This window comes from Phaseolus vulgaris, chromosome 2 (genome assembly GCF_051622355.1).
Source record: "Phaseolus vulgaris cultivar YP4 chromosome 2, ASM5162235v1, whole genome shotgun sequence".
NCBI lineage: Eukaryota > Viridiplantae > Streptophyta > Magnoliopsida > Fabales > Fabaceae > Phaseolus > Phaseolus vulgaris.
In genome coordinates, this window is record NC_143499.1 from 17,218,519 (window position 1) to 17,239,399 (window position 20,881).

General features: G+C 50.4%; 1 pseudogene; it reads right to left on the reverse strand.

The window, feature by feature from the left end:
* Window positions 1-461: 461 nt before the first annotated feature.
* Window positions 462-1,946, reverse strand: LOC150029028 (uncharacterized; annotated as a pseudogene).
* Between the last annotated feature and the right edge of the window lie 18,935 nt (window positions 1,947-20,881).

Consider the following 20,881-nt stretch of genomic DNA (forward strand, 5'->3'; position numbering starts at 1 on the left):
CTAAGAACAACATCACCTAAAAACGCTGAGGAACATCACCATGGATTAAAATAGTACGAGTTGTTTCAACAAGATGTCTATTCTTACGCTCAACTACCATGAGAAGCCAAAATTTTTTTAAAAGAATGAGAAAGATACTCACGTCCATTATGACTGTGCAAAATTCGGATGGAAATTCCAAATTCATTTTTAATTTCATTGTAAAATATTTGAAATATAGAAAACAACTCATAACGGTTTTTCATTAAAAATACCCAAGTACATCTTGAATAATCATCAATATAAGTAACAAAATACTGAAATCCTAAATTTGACTTAAGACGACTTGGTCCCCAAATGTCAGAGTGAACTAAGGCAAAATGAGATGAAGCACGTTGTGAGACACTACTAGGAAAAGAACTACGAATGTGTTTCCCTAACTGACACGACTCACACGATAAAGTAGACACATTAAACAAACTTGGAACAAGCTGCTGCATCTTGGCAAGACTAGGATGACCCAACCGAGCATGAATGAGAGATGGAGAATCCATAATTGCGCCAACATGTGCAGAGATCTGTAGTTGATAAAGTCCATGAGACTCACATCCGGTGCCAATCATCCATCCCGAACTCCGATCCTGTAAAGTAACAAAATCTTTGGTAAAAGAAATAACACAATCAAGTGAACGAGTGAGACGACTAATGGATAATAAGTTAAATGGAGACCCAGGGACATAAAGAACATTATCAATAGATAAAGAAGAAAAAAGATTAATAGTACCAACACCATGTGATGGTACCCTATATCCATTGGCCATGGTAACCGAAGGTAAATAACCCGTAGTAGATAGGGAAGAGAAAAAAGATTTATTACCAGTAATGTGATCAGTGGCACCTGAATCTATAACTCAAGGGCCATGGCAAGTGGAGTGAGTGAGGCCAACAAATGATGTACCTGAATGTGCAATAGAAGCCGTGGAACTAGGGTTTTGATGATCCTCATACCATTTAAGAAGTTCATTGAAAATAGCAGGCTGGCCTGGGGTATCAATTGAAGTATGGTCCATGGTAGAAGGTTGCACAGGGGAAATTTGAGCAACCGCGACAGATCTATGAGGACGACCATGTAAGGCATAACATCTGTCAATTTTGTGGCCAAGTTTGCCACAATGGTCACACTTGTGACGCCCTTTGCCCGGCTTGTGAGGGCGAGTACGATCATTATGCTGAGAGACTAAAGCAGAAAAGTCATCAACATGAGACGTTATATCAGTGGTGTGTTTACCTGGCACGTGCAAAAGGGTAGAACAAGTGGAAGTAAAATTGGGCACAATAGGAGATCCCAAAGTTTGATCACAAACGTGAGAATAATCATCAGGAAGGCCATGTAAACCCAATAACATGAAGAACTTGGATCTTTGTTCTAGTTCTTGATAAGGAGTAGAGGTAGGAGGTAATAACTCATTAAAATCATGAAGAAAAGCATGAAGTTTACCTAGATATTCTGCCATTGTACCATCAAGACGTTTGGGAGAAACAATTGTGAGAAGATTTTGACACATACCATAAAGACGTTGAGTATCATTGGTGTATAATAATTTTGCTTGTTCCCAAACTTTTGAACATGTCTCATAGGTACAAAAAAATTGTTTTAAAGATGAGTGAATGGTCGATTTGATAACAACGCATAATTGAGCATCAATTTTCAACCGACGGAAAACCTCATTTTCAGCGAGAGTAGGATGAGTAAGATGATCAACATAACCTTGCCTCTTAAGCCATAATTTAATATCTGATGCCCAAGTGTCATAATTGGTTCCATCCAATTTTTCAATGGAAAGATGAACATTGACGTAATTAGTATAAATAGATGAATCCAGCATAATGACTGCGGAAGAAGCCACAGCGGCAGCGGCAGCGGCAGCGGAAGAAGCCATAGTGGCAGCGGAAGCCGAATAAGCCATAGAAGATAAGGACAAATCCAGTCACTGGTTAATTGGCGGCAGCAACAAAGATGAAGGCTCCGACAGTGATTCCGGCAGCGTCTCCAGCAGGGGCTACGACGAGATTTTGGCGACGGCTTCGGCGAGATTCCGACGACGGCTCCGGCGAGACAGTGGGGCGGTGGCTGGAAAATTCTGGTGAATAGTGGGTTCACCAATAAAAATTGAACCCTAAACCCTAACCTTATGCTCTAGATACCATATTAAAGGAAAAAAAAATAGGGTAAATCCCTTGTGTATATTGAACACATAGGGTTATATTTATATAGGAAAAGAAACATATGGGCTAAGCCCATTACATAAATATGAGATATCTAACAATATCTCATAATATCAAATAATATCTAATTATATCCAATAATATTTAACATTATTAACATTATATTAATATTATTAATTGTACCGATCAGGTCATCGGGTGTGATGACGTGGACAAGAGAAAGGCGGGTGGTTGAGAAGTCAAAATAGTCGTTGTTTGTAGAAGTGGCGCTCTGCAGTATACGTAATCGGTTGTCGCCGAGTTGGTGTCATCGCCGTGTTAGATAACGGAAGATCAGGTGGTCTGGCATCGCCGCAAGAAGAACATCGCCGGATTTCCTAGTAAACTCAGGTGAAGTTGTTGGGGGTTCAGGCGAGGAAGTTAAAGCGTGTGAGTTCAGTAAAGACAAGAATGCCACGTGGGTAATGGGCGAGGCCTTAGTCTTTTCGCTAAAACAAGTGTCAGCTCAAGACTAGGGGGCTTGTGTACCATCCCGTACCCGGGCGTTGACCAGAAGTCAAAGTCAACACATGGTGGGACCCCTCAAGGGACCCAAGGAAGAAAAGTCAACAGGTCGACCGCTCGTAACGTCGCCAAAGTAAGACGTCGCCCTAAAGCAAGGACATCGCCTAAGTAAAGACATCGCCCAAGAGAAGACGTCGCCCAGAAAGACGTCGCCTAAGCAAAGACATCGCCCAAGCGAAGACATCGCCCAAGCGAGGACGTCGCCTAAGTAAAGACATCGCCCAAGCGAAGACATCACCAAGCAGAGAGACATCGCCCAAGAGGGGCATCGCCCAAGAAAGACATCGGGCCTCGATAGTTCAGAACAATAGCAAGGAGAAGAGAAAGGTGGCTTCAAGGCCATAAGTTCTAGTACCAAAAGGGGGTAAACCTGACTCGTGAAGTATCCACGCAACTTCTGGGAGACCCTGGGACAGATACGACCCATGAGAGGGCCATGACCAGGGGAGAACCACGTGCATGATACGAGAGAAAGGTAGATACACCCCCAGAGCGAGTGACTAGTGATGGGGGCGCATGAGTTGGCACCCAAAAAGTCAACCCACGTGACAGAAGCACTTCGTAGAAAAGAGGGCTCACACGATGGAATAACCCTAAGTTGGGTGGCGGCGCTGTGGGACCCTCTGCACAAAATAACGATCAAGTCAGAGGGGCACGTGGCAATGCCCACGTGCTCATTAAAGGTTTCAGGGAAAGTTTGCCAAGGTACGCGTTAAGTAAGTTAAGATTCGTATATTCCAAGGAATGTTTTTATACGCTTTTGTACCGACCAGGTCATCGGGTGTGATGACGTGTCTAGCACGTTACCACGTGAGGCTGGTTTAGCAGAGCACGTGGCTAAAGAAGGGCGAGTGGTTCAGAAGCTAGTGTAGTTATCGTTTGTGGAAGCGGCGTGCTACAACGTACATGATCGGTTGTCATCGAGATCGTATAACGTCGACGTGTTGACGATGGGAGATCAGGTGGTCTGACGCTGCCGCGAGGAGCACATCGTCGGATCTCCCAGTAAGCTCAGTTGAAGCTGATGAAGGCTCAGAAGTGTAGGTTCAAGTGTACAATTCCAGTGAGGCGATTGTTGCGCCAGCATAGGGCTTGAAGGGCGTGTGGGTTGAAAGGGACAGCTTGCCTATCAGTGACAGGATTCCCATAGTGCACATTCGTTGGTGACAAGGTCTCCTCAGCCCAAGAACATTCATGGCGCAGTGATAAGGAGGGTGCCACTAACAACAGGCGATATCACATAGATGGTGCATTGTGCTGCACCCGATACTCGCATGGTCAGGTGGTTTTCTAAGGCACATTGCGTGTTAGCTTGCTCCATGAGTAGATGACTTAGCTTCGCGGCTGGTTACTACACAGAAATAACATTCAAGTTGCCCCAACCCAGATGACGACGCGTGTAGGGTTGGATGCTATCTGTTACTCCAACCCAGATGATGACACGTGTAGGGTTGGGTGCAATAGAGAAGTGACACTCGAGTTATCCTAGCTTAGATGATGACACGTGTATGGTTGGGCGTTACCTGCTATCCCAGCCTAGATGGCGACACGTGCAGGGCTGGATGCGAGCCACGCGTCCAAAAGCATAATGGCCTGGAGAGAGAAGAAACCTAGCTATAAAGGTAAACTTAACAGAATCTGCAAAGGTACGTTTTTCATTACGGCTCATTCTGCTAGGGTTGTGTGCCTTTAGTACGGTTCTACATAGCATATTTCTCTGAGTTTTGGGTGTTCTTGTTACTGACTTGAGCGTCGGAGCGTCACCGGCCGCAGAGGCGCCACCTTGTGTTTTCAGGTTCTCCGAAGAAGCTTTTGTGGTGTGGACTTGAAGGGCACGTTGAGTCAAGGTGGTGAGGAGGGTCGTGACGAGGCAACGCTTTGGCGCCAAGTCAACCGGCAGGATCATCTGGCGCCCACCGTGGGGCTGTATAAAAGGTGATTCCCAACCATAGTTCGTGTTTGTTGTGGTCTTGGTGTTTTCTGTTCGACTGCTCGCTATCGCAGTCGATTCCTGGAGTTTTCACCATTTGTTTGGAGTTTCTTTGAGTTGCTAAGTTTGCTGAGAAAAGATGAGGACAACACGGTCAAGTTCAGTTGCGTCGTGAACAGACGAAGATGTTGGTTCCATAACACAAGTGATGGACATGATGAGAACGTGGCTGCATCACGTTCTGAACAGGAAAGGATGCACGAGGCACTGGTGGCCTCGCAAGCTAGGAATGAAGAGCTCAACAGGGTTAACGAAGAGTTTCGCAAAGCCCTGCAGGAGCGGGAGGAGCGTGCGGTCGGGGACAGATCTGCACCCCCATCCCCACCGCGCAGCTTCCCCATGCCGTTTTCCCAAGAGATCATGGACTCGGTGGTCCCGGCTAACACTGTGGCGATGAAAGCATCTTTCACTAGGATGGAGGACCCTGAGGCCCATCTCACGGCGTTTCATACTCAGATGATGCTCTCCGGGGGGTCTGACGCGGTTTACTATAAAGTGTTCATGAGAACTCTTAGTGGAACAGCGTTGGACTGGTTCGTCAGTATACCTACTGGCCACATTACCACGTTTCAACAGTTTTCCAAGATGTTTGTCGAGCAGTATATAGTGAACAAGGCACCACCATTGGTGTCTTATGACCTGTTTGACGTGAGGCAGTACCAAGGGGAGTCCTTGAAGGATTTCCTGAACAGGTTCGAAGCTCAGATAGTCCGTTTGCCAGGAAAGGACGAAGAAATGTTTGTACACGCCTTCAAAAAGGGTGTATTACTTGGGCCCTTTAGTGAGTCGCTTATCAGGAGTCAACCTGCCATGTTTGCTGAAATCCGGCGACGTGTCGTGGCTCACATCGCCGCTGAAAGCGAAGTCTCCGAGAAAAGGGAAAACGTGGCCCCAGCTAAGCCGCACGCCCAAACGAGGGTCCATCCACAAAGAGTAATGGAGGCAGCGGTGGGGAAGAGGGACCAGAGGATGCGTCATCCTTATGATCCTAAGAAGAGTAACGGGAAGGGGAAGGGGCCTGGGGGACCTATAAAGACTAATCGCCCACCAAGGTATGAGTTCGTAATGGGGTTGGATGATCTGATCGCCATCCCGAATATCGCTACCAGGCTCAAAGTGCCTAAGAAGACGACAGAGAAGGTTTTGGGTCCAAAACCAGACACGTGGTGTGAGTTCCAAAAGAGCTTTGGCCACTCCATCAACTCGTGTTTGGCTTTGGGATACCAACTCGTCGAGTTGGTCAAGTGAGGATTCCTGAAAGATTACTTGCTAGAAAAGCAAACGGGCCAATCAGCGGGTTCCCAACCAGTGAGCAACGAAGGACAGTAGCACGAGGTGCCCGTCCACGGCGAGATCCACACCATAGCTGGTGGATTTTCAGGTGGAGGGTGCACTGCATCGCAACGCAAGAAGTACGCGAGGTCGGTGATGTCAGTGGAAGTCTTTGAGGACCACTCACCCGACGTGGATATCACGTTCACCAAAGGAGACCTTAGGGATGTTGTACCTCACGACAACGACCCTATTGTGATCTCACTTGTCACGGCGGGAAGGACAGTCCACCGGGTGTTGGTCAACCAAGGGAGCTCGGCGGATGTAATGTTTTGGCCGACTTTTGAAAAATTACAACTGTCCCCCGATCAGCTGAGGCCATCTATTTTGTTAGCAAGGTGCTGCAAGGCCCAGAGGTGAGGTACCAGGCCCTAGAAAAGGCAGCGTTAGCGGTTGTATTTTCGGCGAGGAGACTGCGTCATTACTTCCAGAGCTTTATGGTGTTGGTAATGACTGATTTGCCAATCCAGAAGGTTCTGAAGAAACCAGATGTAGATGGAAGGATGGTGAAGTGGGCGGTTGAGCTGTTGGAATTCGACATCAAATATGAGCCCCGGGGATCAATCAAGGGGCAAATTTTCGTTGATTTCGTGGTCGAGTTCTCCTCCGAAATAGCGCAAAACGCCAAGGATGACTTTCGTTGGGTACTCTCGGTGGATGGGTCGTCCAACCAGCTGGGCAGCGGGGCTGGGGTCATTTTGGAAGGACCCAACGGCGTGTTGATAGAGCAATCACTGAGGTTTGCTTTCAAAGCAAGCAACAATCAAGCAGAGTATGAGGCTTTGATCGCCGGAATCTTGTTGGCAAAGGAAATGGGGGCGAAGGTGCTGATGGCCAAGAGCGATTCGCTGTTGGTCACTGGACAAGTGACTGGCGAGTTCCAAGCTAAGGACCCGCAGATGGCAGCCTACTTGGAGTACGTGCAAGAGCTAAGGAGATCTTTCGCTTTGTTCGAAGTGGTGCACGTGCCAAGAGAGCAGAATGCCCGAGCTGACTTGCTAGCCAAGCTCGCCAGTTCGGGCAAGGGGGGCAGACAGAGGACTGTCATTCAAGAAACTTTGAAGAATCCTCGAGCATTCGTGGCAGACCACCAGGTTCTTCATGTTTGCAGGTCGACGGAAAGAGCGGCGAGGAGCCATAGATCCCTAATGCAGGAGACCTTGAGGACGCCAAGGGTCAGGGCGCACCCAGCGAAAGAAGTGAGCACGACGCAAGTTTGAGCTATCCACGAGCCTGATACGTGGATAACGCCGTACCAGCGCTACTTGGCAGATGGCGTGCTCCCAATAGATTCAACAGAAGCTAAAAATATGAAGAAAAGCTCCAGCAAGTTTACCCTCATTGATGGCGAGCTCTACAGGTTCAGATTTACACACCCTCTCCTTGTATGTGTGCACGGAGAGAAGTGCACGAGAATTATGGCCGAACTTCATGAAGGGATTTGTGGGAGCCACATTGGAGGTCGATCTCTGGCGACGAGGACGGTCCGCGCAGGTTATTATTGGCCCACGATGAGGGAAGATTGCAAGAGATATGCCCAGCGCTGCAAGCAATGCCAGCAGCACGCTGACTGGCACAAGGCGCCCCCAGAAGAGCTAAGGTCAATCTACAGCCCCTGGCCGTTCCACACGTGGGGAATCGACATTCTGGGGCCCTTCCCGTTAGCGGTCAGGCAGATGAAGTATTTGGTTGTGGCGATCGAATACTTTACCAAATGGATCGAGGCAGAACCAGTAGCCTAGATCACCGCACACAAAATCCAGAGTTTCGTGTGGAAGAATATTGTGTGTCGTTTTGGTGTGCCCAAGCGTCTAGTATCAGACAACGGGACTTAGTTCGCAAGCCACCTGTTGAAGAAGTTGTGCGAGGACATCGGGACACAACAGGTATTTGCTTCCGTGGAACACCCGCAAACGAATGGGCAGGTGGAGTCCGCTAACCGGGTTCTGTTGAGAGGATTGAAGAGGAGGCTGGAAAAGGCCAAGGGGTCTTGGGCTGAGGAAGTTCCCCGTACAGTATGGGCATATCATACCACTGAGCAATCGGGAACCCACGAAACCCCGTTTAGCTTAATGTATGGATGCGACGCGATGATTCCAGTTGAAATCCAGGAAAGCTCGTCGAGATTCCAGAACTTCGTGGTGGAAGACTCGAACGAAGAAAGGAGAATGAACTTGGATTTGCTGGACAAGGTCAGGGAGGAAGCGCGGGTGAAGGCTGAGGCAGTAAAGAGAAGAATTGAGCGTAAGTACAACTCCAAGATAAAGCCAAGGGATTTCAGGGATGGTGACCTGGTGATGAGGAAGGCCCACCAGTACGAGATGGAAAACAAATTGTCACCCAAGTGGACAGGACCATTCAGAATAACTGAAGCACTCGGGAACGGCGCCTACCGCTTGGAGACGCTGGAGGGAGGGGCGATTCCTCGCACTTGGAACGCCACCCATCTCAAGTTTTACTACAGTTAAGCCTTTGTAAGTAGCAATTAACTCAAACAATTTAAGATGTATCAGTTTAAAGAAATTTTTCAAGGGGGCACTCTTTTTCCCTAAGGAGGGTTTTAACGAGGCCACCCAGTAAAGAAGGTTTCGAAGTTTATCAAAGTTTCCCAGCTATTAAGTTTGCATGCTGTCTGTTTGCCAAGTTTGTGGGGGGAGACCCTATCGCCCTTGTGTAGTTTTAAAGAAAAACGGCAAATCCGGACTGCACGCATCCAGTACAAAATTTCTGAAACATAAAGTTTTTTAAGCCCTCATCGCCATATGGCGATCGGAGGCACAAACACAAAGTTTTTTAAGTCCTCATCGCCATATGGCGATCGGAGGCACAAGAATAAAGTTTTTAAGTCCTCACCGCCTCCTGGCGATCGGAGGCCCAAGTATCAGATTTATTCTGGGCGAGGAAGAGATTAAAAGACCTCCTCGCCTTGAACGAGCGTAGGCGAGAAAGAGATTTAAAAGACCTCCTCGCCTTGAGCGAGCGTAGGCGAGAAAGAGATTTAAAAGACCTCCTCGCCTTGAGCGAGCGTAGGCGAGAAAGAGATTTAAAAGACCTCCTCGCCTCGAGCGAGCGTAGGCGAGAACAGATCACAAGACCACTTTGCGTGAGAAAATCGAGGCAAGTTGAAAGCCCTCAGTGCATCCGGGGGAGGAGGAGATGTAACCCCTGGGCAAGTTGAGGCATCAGAAAAAGTCCTTCTCACCCTCGAGTGAGTTCAGGCAAGATTAAACCGAAAAGTCAGGGGTGCTAACGATCTCAAGTGTGGGAAAGGAGGGTTGGAGAAGGACTCTTTCCCCCTTGAGAGAGACACCAATGTTGACCTAGTAAGACCAATTAAATCGGAGGTGAAGGGTGGTTGGGGAAGGTTCGCAGAGGACACCCCACCACCCAAATCATTGTTCTGAAACTCAGGGAGGTAGAGAAGGATCCGAAAGGCGGCTCTACCCCCAAATGAGGGAATAATGGTGTAAGTTATCTCAGGGTAAAGGCCCGGGGAAGGCAAAGAGCGATTCGAAAGACGGCTCTCCTCCCAGGTGAGCAAAAATGAAATCAGAAGGTGGTCTCGCAAGGGACGCTTTCAGTTAAAGGGAAGATGATGTCGCCAGAAGCCCGTGGTTTGAGATTGGAACAGAAAGAGAATCCCACGGCGGAGGCCGCGTCTGCGAAGTTCTGAGCGACGATGTAGAGATGCCTTTGGCCCTTGGCGGGTCGGGCAAGAGAAGTTCCAGGTGCTAAGTAAGTGATTTCGTATTAAGCGTTATTGCTTCGAATTAACCGTTTATTTAAGTTAAGGTGGTTTGCGGAAAGTTAAGTACCGGTTGGTGCAAAGCACGTTGAGTTGAGAAAAGTTAAGTACCGGTTGGTGCAAAGTACGTTGAGTTAAGAAAAAACCATCCAGTTAAACCAGTTGATTGCACAGTAGATAAATTAGAAGATTATATATATATATGTGCACACGAGTATCGAACAGTTCAAACAGAATGAAAATTATTACAGACCAAGGTGAAGCATAAGAGTTTTCAAGGAGATAAGACCAAGGGGCACGATCTTGCCGTCCACCACCTCGTTGTATACTGAGAACTCAAAAAGATCAAGGTCAGGATATTTGCAAGCAAACTGCTCCAAAGCAGCGCCAAAGCCGGAAGTTAGAACCTGGGCAGCCTCAAGCTGAAGCTCATCGATCTTCGTCTTGAACCCACTGTTCTCTTCACGAACCTGGGTGACTTCAAGCTCGAGCTCATCGGCCTTCTTCTTGAGCCTGCTGTTCTCCTCGCGAACTCGGGCAAGCTCAGCAGCAGTTTCACTAAGTTCCTGGGAGGCCTTATCCCGATCTTGCTCAACCTTTCCCAGAAGGGTCTCTCTCTCGACTGACCTCTTCTCCAGGTTGACCATCTTCTGGGCGTCAGTTTTCTTTGCCTCCCCCAGCGCGGCAATTTTCTCCCTCAGAGGGACGATCTTGCTCTCCAGCTCGACGGCGTCTTGAAGTTTGTCATGAAGCTTCTTGCGCAGCTCTTTGTTATCTTGCTGCACGCTCTTGAGCTCGTCCTTGAGGGCATTTTCAACTCGCGAAAACTCCAAGCCTTGCATCATCATAACGCATTTGGTCTTCTCGGCTTCAACTTTCGCGGTACTTGCCACCTCCTGGTTGATCCGATTATCGAGCTCAAACTTCTCCAAAGAGTCCTTGAGCCCTTCGCCGACGATTTGGGGAAGGCAATCGTCGACCATGGCACTTAGGCGCACGGTAAAGGACTTCAAAGCTTCTTGAAGAGCGGCTGGGAGGTTTGAGGTTGCTGGAGGAGGCGAAGGTTAGTGCTCACCACCACCCTCACAAGGTTGGACGGCGATGAGAGCTTCGAGGCGCGGTGGTGAGGCAGGGAGGTTCTCGGAGGCTTGCGTATCAGCAAGTTGCTCAGGAGCGGCCTCAACAACTGAAGCGTTTGAAATGAGAGCATCCCCAGCGGACTCGAATGGTGTGGAGGCGCTGGGGGGGGGGTTCTTGATGAAGTTTGGAGCGGCACTCTCAATTGCTGGGGGCTCGGTCACCGCCACCCTTTTTCTTTTGCAGATTAGCCCGTCCTCGGTGCTTTCATCCGCCTCTTCGTCAGATACTACCCTGGGGTTTTCCTTTTGGCCTTCTTGAGAGGTAGTTTCTTGCATTGTGGGGCTGGAAGAACGGCAGCAGCGGGTGGGCCAACTGGTGGGGATTGGCCCTGGGAGGCGGCAATCTCCGCAACAGAGTTTGGGATCTGTTCCGTCCGGTTGACTGGGACGTCTTCGTGCACGACCTCAACCGTCAGCTGGGGACTCCTTCCCGCTGGTTGTCCGTGGATTCCTGCAAAAAAGAGGACAAAGAGGCGCCCTAGCGGCTGTGTGCACTCCAACGCTCAAGTCAGCCAGCAAGAAACACCAAAAACTGTCCACCCACGTATCTGAGCACCGCGTGTGGCACTCTGAAGGTGGTAAAAGAACTGTGTATATGTGTGTGTGTGTTGTCTCCTTCAGGCAAAAATATTCTCCAGTCACTTGTACGTAACCTTAAAGTACGGGCAAGCAACCAAAGAGTTTCTCGTAAATTTGCCAAAGGTTCCAACCCTTTTTCCAACATTCTCAGCGCTATTTAAACTGCCCCAGCATTTAAAGCACCTTAAAGCGCTTTTAATCTCAAACGTAACGCACTCATTAAAGCGCTTGATTACGAAACGTAGCGCATTTAAGACGTTGAAACGCTTGGGAGCCATCATAGCACCTGAACGCTCGAAACGGAAACTGTATTGAATGACTTTAATTACCTGGCACCAGACCAAGGGGTGTTTCCATTCTGACATGGCTGTTATACACGTGGAGGGCCTCACGACGCCGTGACCCCATCTGGGGGCGCTTCTGCCCACCTGGGGACGTTTCTACGTGTGAGTCCTCCTGCTGGGAGTGCTACTGCGCTAGGGGTGACTTTTTGGGTGCCAACTCATGCCCCCAATCATCTAGTCACTTACTCTGAGAGCGTATCTGCCTTCCTCTCGTACCCTGCACCCGGTTACCCTGGGCGTGACCTTCCTCTTGGGTCGTATCTGTCTCGAAGGCGTCTCTGGGGCGACAGGGGTACTTCACGAGTCAGGCTGCCCTACCTTGATGTTATCACTATGGCCTTGAAGCCACCTTTTCTTTCTCTTTATCACTTTCCCGAGATATCGGGACCTGAGGCTTTCCCACGGCGTCGTTTCCTCCATGGTCTTTCCTACCCATGGGTATCGGGGAACCACACCGTGATTGCCTTACTTTTACACTGTTTGATTTGGCTCCGCCCTGGTTGGGTGACGCCTCCACCCAGGCGACGCCTTACCTTGGCGACGCCTCCACCCAGGCGACGCCTTGCCTTGGCAACGCCTCCACCCAGGCGACGCCTTGCCTTGGCGACGCCTTGTCCTGCCTTGGCGACGCTTCCTCTTGGCGTCTCTACACCTGGGCGACACCTTGAGTTGACCTTGACTTTCCAGTCCTTGACTTTGACCTTGACTTAGTCAACGCCCTGATACGGGACGGTACACAAGCCCCTCAGTCTTAAGCCGAAGACTTGTCTTCAGCGCAAAGACTAAAGCCTTGCCCCCGCCATCCACGTGCCTTCCTGATGACGTGTCATTCTCTGCTGACCCAGCAATTTTTCGAATTACTGACGCGACATTTTCTAAACCACTGGGGTATTCTTAATGACCGATTGGACATTCCCTGAAATGGGGATGATAACACCTTTTGGGCTACCCTTGATCGCGCGCCACGTGGCCCATCGTGTGGTCCTCCCTTAGAGACCTTTGCGTTTCCCCTGGGCAATCGACCCTCTGACGCGTGGCCCGATCCTGCGGCCCTTAGTTAGCGCCTCTTGAGTTGCGAAATGTAACGTTTAAGTTACTCCAAACCCCGCGCTCACCCTACTGTTACATTCATTCACTCTGCTACTTCGCACTGTTCATCGCCTCCAAAACCCTTTTTCTCTGCAATTGCGATTCTCCCCTTCCTGCGTTCTCCTACTGCCTCCATTCCAACAGCAAAGGTATGGTTTCGAGCACTCACAACTCTTCCCTTTCGTCGACTGCCTGGGACTGTTGTTATTCTCGTATTTCTCTGGATATTGTTTGTATGCTTCGTTGTTCCTCTCGCTTCCCTTCGTTCTCTTGTGGGTAGGGCGCTCCTAGGGTTCTTCCATTTCCCCTTTTCTTCTCCCCAACCCCTTTTCTCTGAACCCTTTCTTTCTCTTGTGATCTTCAGCATTGGCATTGATGGCGAAAACCAAGACCACCGCGCCTCCCCCGCTCCCTAAGTCTTATTATAAAGGCGAATATGACTGGGCCCCCGACGAACTTCTGGACGAATGTTCTCTCCTGAACTCTGTTGAGGACGTGAAGGCTCACAGGGGGGACCCTGCTCTCTATAACTTCAATGTTTTCCACAAAATTCATGACTCCCAAGTCCTGGTAAGCCGGGTGCGACCTGGGATGCCCGTTTGCGCGGACTCACGGGATACTGGGGGATGCCCTTTCTTCTTCCTCTATCAAATGGTGCTCAAGAGGGTGGGCCTGCGTCTGCCCCTCACTCCCTTCGAAAAAGAGCTACTGACAGAGATAAACACTGCTCCCGCCCAACTCCATCCCAACAGTTGGGCTTTCGTGAGGGGGTTCCAAATTCTCTGCGGTTATCCAGGCATTCCCTCCTTTGTGGACGTTTTTCTTCACTTCTTTGAGGTAAAGAAGCAAGGGAAAAGCCTTTGGATGAGCTTTTCTGGCATCGCCGGGCGCATCATCCTTACGCTCTTCCAGAATTCGTTCAAAGGATGGAAGGGGAAATTCTTCAAGGTACGCACGACCAAACGTGATCCTACCATCTTAGAGGGCTTTCCCCTGTACTGGACAGACAAACCCATAACCATGAAGCCCCTGGCTCTGGACGAGCTTGCCCCGCCTGACCGGGATGTATGCAAAGCCTTGGCGGGACTGGGAATAGTCTTCGATACCGCCCAACTCATCGCGAACGAATTCAAAGCCCATGGGCTTTCTACCTACTTCGGTATCTGCCCCTGGTGATTTATGATGCATTAGTTGTCGTTTGGCTATAGAATCTTCCTTCTGATTTATCTGAATCAAACTGATGCTACCATTTTTCGCTGTACAATGTTACTTGCATTTCACGTCTCTTCATGTATCGTGAATTCGCATAACTGCTCTAGTACTAATCCTTGTTGTTTGGCCTGTCTTGATGTAGGATCGGTGATGGGTGCTTCCAAAAGAATGATGTTGGCGAAAGCGCTGAAGGAGGCTCGTGCCGCCAAGGCAGACGCCTCCTCCAGCCCTGCTGCCAATCCGGTTCTCCCTCCGGCTCCGTCACCGCCACCTCCAGTCACCGCTGAAGCTCCTTCTAGCCCATCTCCGACATCTCCACCTGGCTCCAAAGTGCTTCCAACTCCCAATTCTCCTCCGCCTATCGCCGCCGTTCCCCTAGCTGCGGCCTCGTCACCGGCTCCAACCCCTCTCGACAAAGGGAAAAGGGTTTTGGAGATCCCGTCAGATGATGAGGAATCAGAAGGCGTGGCACCCTTCAGAAGGAGAAAATCCGCGCGGGTTCCTCTTCTGGTAGAGACGTCGCTGCAGGGAGGGAACCCCTTTATGGACAACCCTCCAAGCGCAACCTCACTCCCTCCTATGATTCTCCAAGAGGAAAGGGGCGAAGGCGCCGAATCTGCCTCGCCTCTGCCGCCGCCAGAAACCACTGCTTCCCCGGCTCCCAACGCTGCCGCCCCCGACTTCATCGCCATCCCTCCTCCAATCATGCATCTGATGAGGGGTTTCAGTGGCGGGACTATGCCAGAAGGTACCGACAGGAGGGAAGGTATGCCTTTCTATTTGGGGGCCTTCTTGGCGGTGGCTCTTGAATGGCGCTCCCAGGCCAGAAACGCTGTCTTGCAAGCTCAAACTCTCCAGGCCTTGGAAACAAAGGCAACCACCCTGTAAGAGGAAATGAGGACCCTGGGACGCCAGAACGAAGCTTATCAAACCTCTCTGAAACAAATGCAAGAGTCCAAAGCAGAAACTGAGAGGAAACTGGCAGAGGCCTTGGAGCTCCAGGCTGACTTCTACGCTCGTGAAGTTGCTCTCCAAGTACAGGTAGCGGGTCTTCAGGAATTGGTCAAAGCGGACGCAGAAACTCAAAAGGACCTGAAGGACCGTTGCTGTGAACAGGCTGCCAAGGCGGAGCGGATGGAAGGGGAAATGACCACCTAGGCCAAAGCTATGGACCTTCTTCGCGCTGACTACGACAAACTACAGGTCGAGGTCAGCCGGCTTCGCGTGGAGAAAGAGGCTCTGGAGAAACAAGTAGCCTCTGGAGACGCCGCCATTGAGGAACTGGAGAAAGAGAAAAAGTCCCTTATCCAGGAGATGGCGGGCACCTTCGAGGAGGGGTTCCAAGAGGCCCTAACCCAGGCGTCCTGCGAGAATCCTGGCGTCAACCTTTCGAACTGCGACCCCACACACCACGTTGTTGATGGGAAGGTCGTGCCCATGGACTTGAATGACTGAACCGCTGCCTCTCATCCGCCACCTTCCTCTTCAAGCTTAATTCTTCATTCTTTACCTTCGTTTTTTGATTTTATCTGTCAAAACTTGTAATTCTTTGAACTATCCGTACTCTTGTTACTGATTTGGGATGTCCGTATGGTTGCATTTATTTCTCTGCCACATACGATTCTGCCCATGTGATCTCATTCTCATCTTTTCCCTTCACGCTTTGGTTATTTTATCTGTGTTCTACCCGTTTCTTTCACTTCGTTGGGCGGTTTGGTATGATCGGGTAAGGTCGCCCGCCAACCCTCACGCCCATGGAGAGGCTCACTAGGAGGCGCCGTATCCTCCACGGGACGTCTCTGATACCGAAAGGTCTTTCCTTTGATCTTTAACGCTCGGCGCCCATGCCTAAGGAAAGGCCTGCTAAAGCAGCACCGTATCGTCCCCGGGTGTCTAAAACGCTGAGTGCTGTGGGGTCTGTTCCCACCATGGTCTTTCCTTCCCATATGTATCGGGGAACACCCTGCCAGTGACTCGCTGGCGTTTGACGATCTCGTCTCCCTCCACAGTCTTTCCTACCTGTGGGTATCGGGGAGGCGACGCCTGTGACTAACTTTGCTTTTCTTTGCTTTCGTCTCCCTCCACAGTCTTTCCTACCTGTGGGTATCGGGGAGGCGACGCCAGTCGGTTTTTGGGTTGGCGAAGCCCGCGACATCCCGCGCTGTCGTCGCCCTTTACGTCGTTCCGGGCGACGCCTTGGGCGTTACCTTTACTTCGATTCTTGCCTTGGTCAACGCCTGATAACAGCGAAGAGCTCAAGGTTCGGTTTGTGCCCTCCGCGTGGCACCTCCTGTATGGCTGATGTGACGTTTTGTCATTCAACTTGATCCACGTGGCGCTGCTTGTATGGTTTGTGGGACATTCGGTCATTTCATTAAGTCCTGACTCCTGCTATGCCCCTGACTCATTTTCGACGGCGGATCGTACCGCTGGATACTCTGTTGATGGGACATTTTCTGATTCAAGCCAGTGATGCCAGCGTCATCCTTTCATCTTCTGCCACGTGTATCAATCGCGCGGTGCATCCGTTCGCGTCGTTTGGCGCTCTAACCGCTTTATTTAACTCTTCAAACTCTGGAACTACCTTCATCATTTTCTCACTCTTCATAACCTACTTGCGTTCTTTCTTCTTGCACCCTTCCTTCTTGCACCCTTTCTTCTTTGTCAAAGGGTTGTTCTAACCTTCGCTCCCCTCGCTCAACTCTTGCATTTCCGACCATCCTGATCTTGTTAAAGAATGTCTTCTCACGAGGCTTCCTCCAGGGTCCGTCCCAAAGACTTGTACCCTTGGGCCTCGAGTGAACTTCTCGATGAGTGTTCATGCTTGCTCTCCACCAGGGCCGTACGGGAACACAAAGGGGAGTCATGTTCTTACGACCACCGGGCCTTCGCAAGGAGGCACGATGACGACATCGCTGTGCTCCCTTGCACTCTGGGGGAGCCAGTGTGTGGAGACGAACGGGCCAACGACGGGGTCCCTTTCTTTTACTTTTACCAGGTGGTGTTCAAGACCATCGGGGTGCGCTTACCCTTCTCCTGGTTCGAGAAGGAACTGCTGACGGAGATCAATGTTGCTCCGGCCCAGTTATACCCCAACAGCTGGGCCTTTGTCAAGGCCTTCGATGTCCTCTTCGGGTTTCTGGGTTGTGTACCCGGAAGAGTTCTCTTCACGCCCTTCCAAAGCTCGCTCATGGGGTGGAAAGGCCGGTTCTTCAAGATCTGCGGTACTGATCTTGTTCCCGACGCCCTTGATGGGTTTCCGTTGTACTGGGTGAGAGAGGAAAAGGTCCTCAAAGCCAAACCCCTCAAGAATCTGGCTCCAAGTGATCAAATAGCTTGCCGGATTCTTGCTGAGGCGGGAGGTTTTGACTCCGCTACGGTGATCAGCTTGGAGTCCAACGCTAGGACTCTTGAGAAGTACATATGTAAGAACCACTGCCTTAGGCGACTTCGGCCTTCGTTACTTTCTAACTGTGCCTGTCTTTTTTCACGGTGTCTCTAATACATCTTTTCCCTTTGTGCAGGTTCGAAAATAAGCTAAGAAAAGAGGGCACGACTTACTCGAGCGCTGCGGGCTGGGAAAGGGGCTTCGCCTTCCTCCAGTGATGACTCTGATGAGCGCTGAGAAGTGGGTTGTTTGTGTTTTTGCATGATTTGTAGCGTTTGCTCCGTTTGTACTGAACATTGTTTGTAACAACCACTTTTCAATATCATAATTCTTTGCAACGCCACTTTACTTTGCATATGCTTCATATACCACGCGCTTTCCTTTCGTCTCGTTCTGCCAACGATGCATGCTTTTACTTGGGCGACGCCTTCTTTCTGGGCGACGCCAAGACTTAGGCGACGCCTTCTTCCTTGGCGACACCATGGCCTAGGCGGCGCATCACATTACTTCTAACAAGGAAAGATAAAGGCTGAAAACCAAGGCACTTCTTTTTCTCAACTGGTTTTTTCCATTTATTAGGGTGACCTCATTAATAAACCCCCGAAGGGGAAAAAGAGCGTCCCCTTCAACTAAATTGTTACATGCTGCTTACATAAGTCAACTGAAATAAAATTTTAAGTTGGCTGCATTCCAACTGCGCGAGATAGGGCCTCCATCTAAAGTCTCCAGGTTGTACGAACCGTTGCCCTTAGCCTCAATAACTCTGAAGGGCCCAGTCCACTTGGGAGACAGCTTATTCTCCAACTCGTATGGGTGGGCTTTCCTCATCACTAGGTCGCCCACCTGAAACTGTCACGGCTTTACTTTAGAGCTATATTGCCGCTCCACTCTTCTCTTCATCGCTTCAGCTTTTATTCTAGCTTCTTCCCTGGCCTCTTCTAGCAGATCCAGGTTTACCCGCCTCTCCTCATTAGATTCCTCCACCACAAAGTTTTGAAAACGCGGTGAGCTTTCGTGTATTTCTACTGGAATCATCGCGTCCGACCCGTGCACCAAACTGAAAGGCGTCTCCATAGTAGAGGATTGGGGCGTGGTGTGGTATGCCCATATAATCCTTGGCACCTCTTCCGCCCACGCCCCTTTGGCCTTCTCTAACCTTCTTTTTAACCCCCTCAGCAGAACTCTGTTCGCTGACTCTACTTGTCCATTGGTCTGGGGGTGTTCAACCGACGCGAACACTTGCTTGATTCCCACTTCAGCGCACAGATTTCTTAACTGCTGACTGGCGAACTGGGTTCCGTTGTCAGATATCAGGCGCCTGGGTACGCCAAAGCGACACACGATGTTTCTCCACACAAAATGCTGTACCTTATGCGCAGTGATTTGTGCCACGGGCTCTGCCTCTATCCACTTAGTGAAGTATTCGATGGCGACGATCAGATACTTCATCTGCCTGATTGCTAGTGAGAAAGGGCCCAGGATGTCAATTCCCCATGTGTGGAAAGGCCACGGGCTGTATATGGACCGCAACTCTTCTGGCGGCGCCTTGTGCCAGTCGGCGTGCTTTTGGCATTGCTTACACCGCTAGGCGTGCCGTGCGCAATCCTCTTTCACTGTTGGCCAGAAAAAACCTGCGCGTATTACTTTGGAGGCTAAGGACCTTCCTCCTACATGGCTTCCGCAGATGCCTTCGTGCAGCTCCGCCATTATCCTGGTGCACTCATCGCCACTGACGGATGTTAGGATAGGGTGAGTGAAACCGTGCCTGAACAGCACCCCATCCACCAAAGTATATCTTGCGGCATTTCTTTTGATTTTCTTACCCTCTTCAGGGTCCACTGGAAGAGCCCCATCTGCCAGGTACCGTTTATAGGGCGTCATCCAGGTGTCTCCCTTGGACAAGACACAGACCTACATCTGCTCTTCCTCAGACATACCCGCGTATATACTGATGCGGGGCGCCCTCTGCGTATCTTGGGTCAAAGAGGAGTGACTCCTCGGCCTTCCCCTTGATGCATAAATCTGGAGGACATCCACCCTGTTGTCTTCCACGAATCGACGCGGAGCTTTGAGAGTCTCCTGGATCACTGTCCTCTGTCTACCCCCCTTGCCTGAGCTGGCCAGCTTTGCGAGCAGGTCAGCTCTGGCATTCTGCTCCCTCGGGACGTGTATCAACTCAAGAGCGTTGAACGCCCCTCTCAACAACTGGACGTATTTTAGATACGCCGCCATCTGTGGGTCCTTCGCTTGGAACTCACCCGACACCTGCCCCGTAATCAACTGGGAGTCGCTCTTCACTAGGAGGTTCTGTGCGCCCATCTCCTTGGCCAAGAGCATTCCTGCTATCAGGGCTTCATATTCTGCCTGATTGTTACTTGCCTTGAAGGCAAAACGCAAGGCCTGCTCGATCAGTATGCCGTCGGGTCCTTCCAGCACTATTCCCGCACCACTCCCTTGTTGGTTTGAGGAGCCATCAACCGAGAGCAGCCACTGTGAACTCGCTTCCACCTCTTGCTCACCTCCGGGCGAAAGTTCTGCTACGAAATCCGCGTACACCTGCCCTTTGATGGATCCTCTAGGCTTGTACTGTATGTCGAATTCTGACAGTTCCACTGCCCAGCGTACCATTCTTCCTGCCACATCGGGTTTCTGCAGCACCTTCTGTATAGGGAGGTTGGTCATTACCACCACCGTAAAACTGTGGAAGTAATGACGGAGCCTCCTAGCCGAGAACACTACCGCCAGCGCCGCCTTCTCCAGTGCTTGGTACCTTGTCTCAGCCCCCTGTAAGGCTTTGCTTACAAAGTAGATGGGCTTCTGACTCTGGTCCTGCTCTTGGACCAACACAGAACTGATGGCCCGCTCCGTTACAGTAAAATACAACCGGAGGGGCACGCCCGTTACCGGCTTGCAAAGAACCGGAGGCGTCGCCAGGTACTCCTTCAGCTTAACGAAAGCCGCTTCGCATTCCTCAGTCCATGCAAAGCGACTGTTTCTCTTGAGGCACTGGAAGTACGGGTGCCCCTTTTCTCCTCCGGCGGAAACAAACCTCGAGAGCGTCGCCATCCGCCCTGTCAACTGTTGAACCTCCTTTACCGATGTCGGCTCCGCATGGCGATAATAGCCGCACATTTTTCGGGGTTCGCCTCTATCCCCCTCTCGGTGAGCAGAAAACCCAAGAATTTACCGGCCTCTACCCCGAAAACACACTTCTAGGGGTTCAACTTGAGGCGGTATTTGGATATTGTGTTGAACAGCTCCTCCAAGTCTGCCATGTGCTGCACCCTGTTCTGC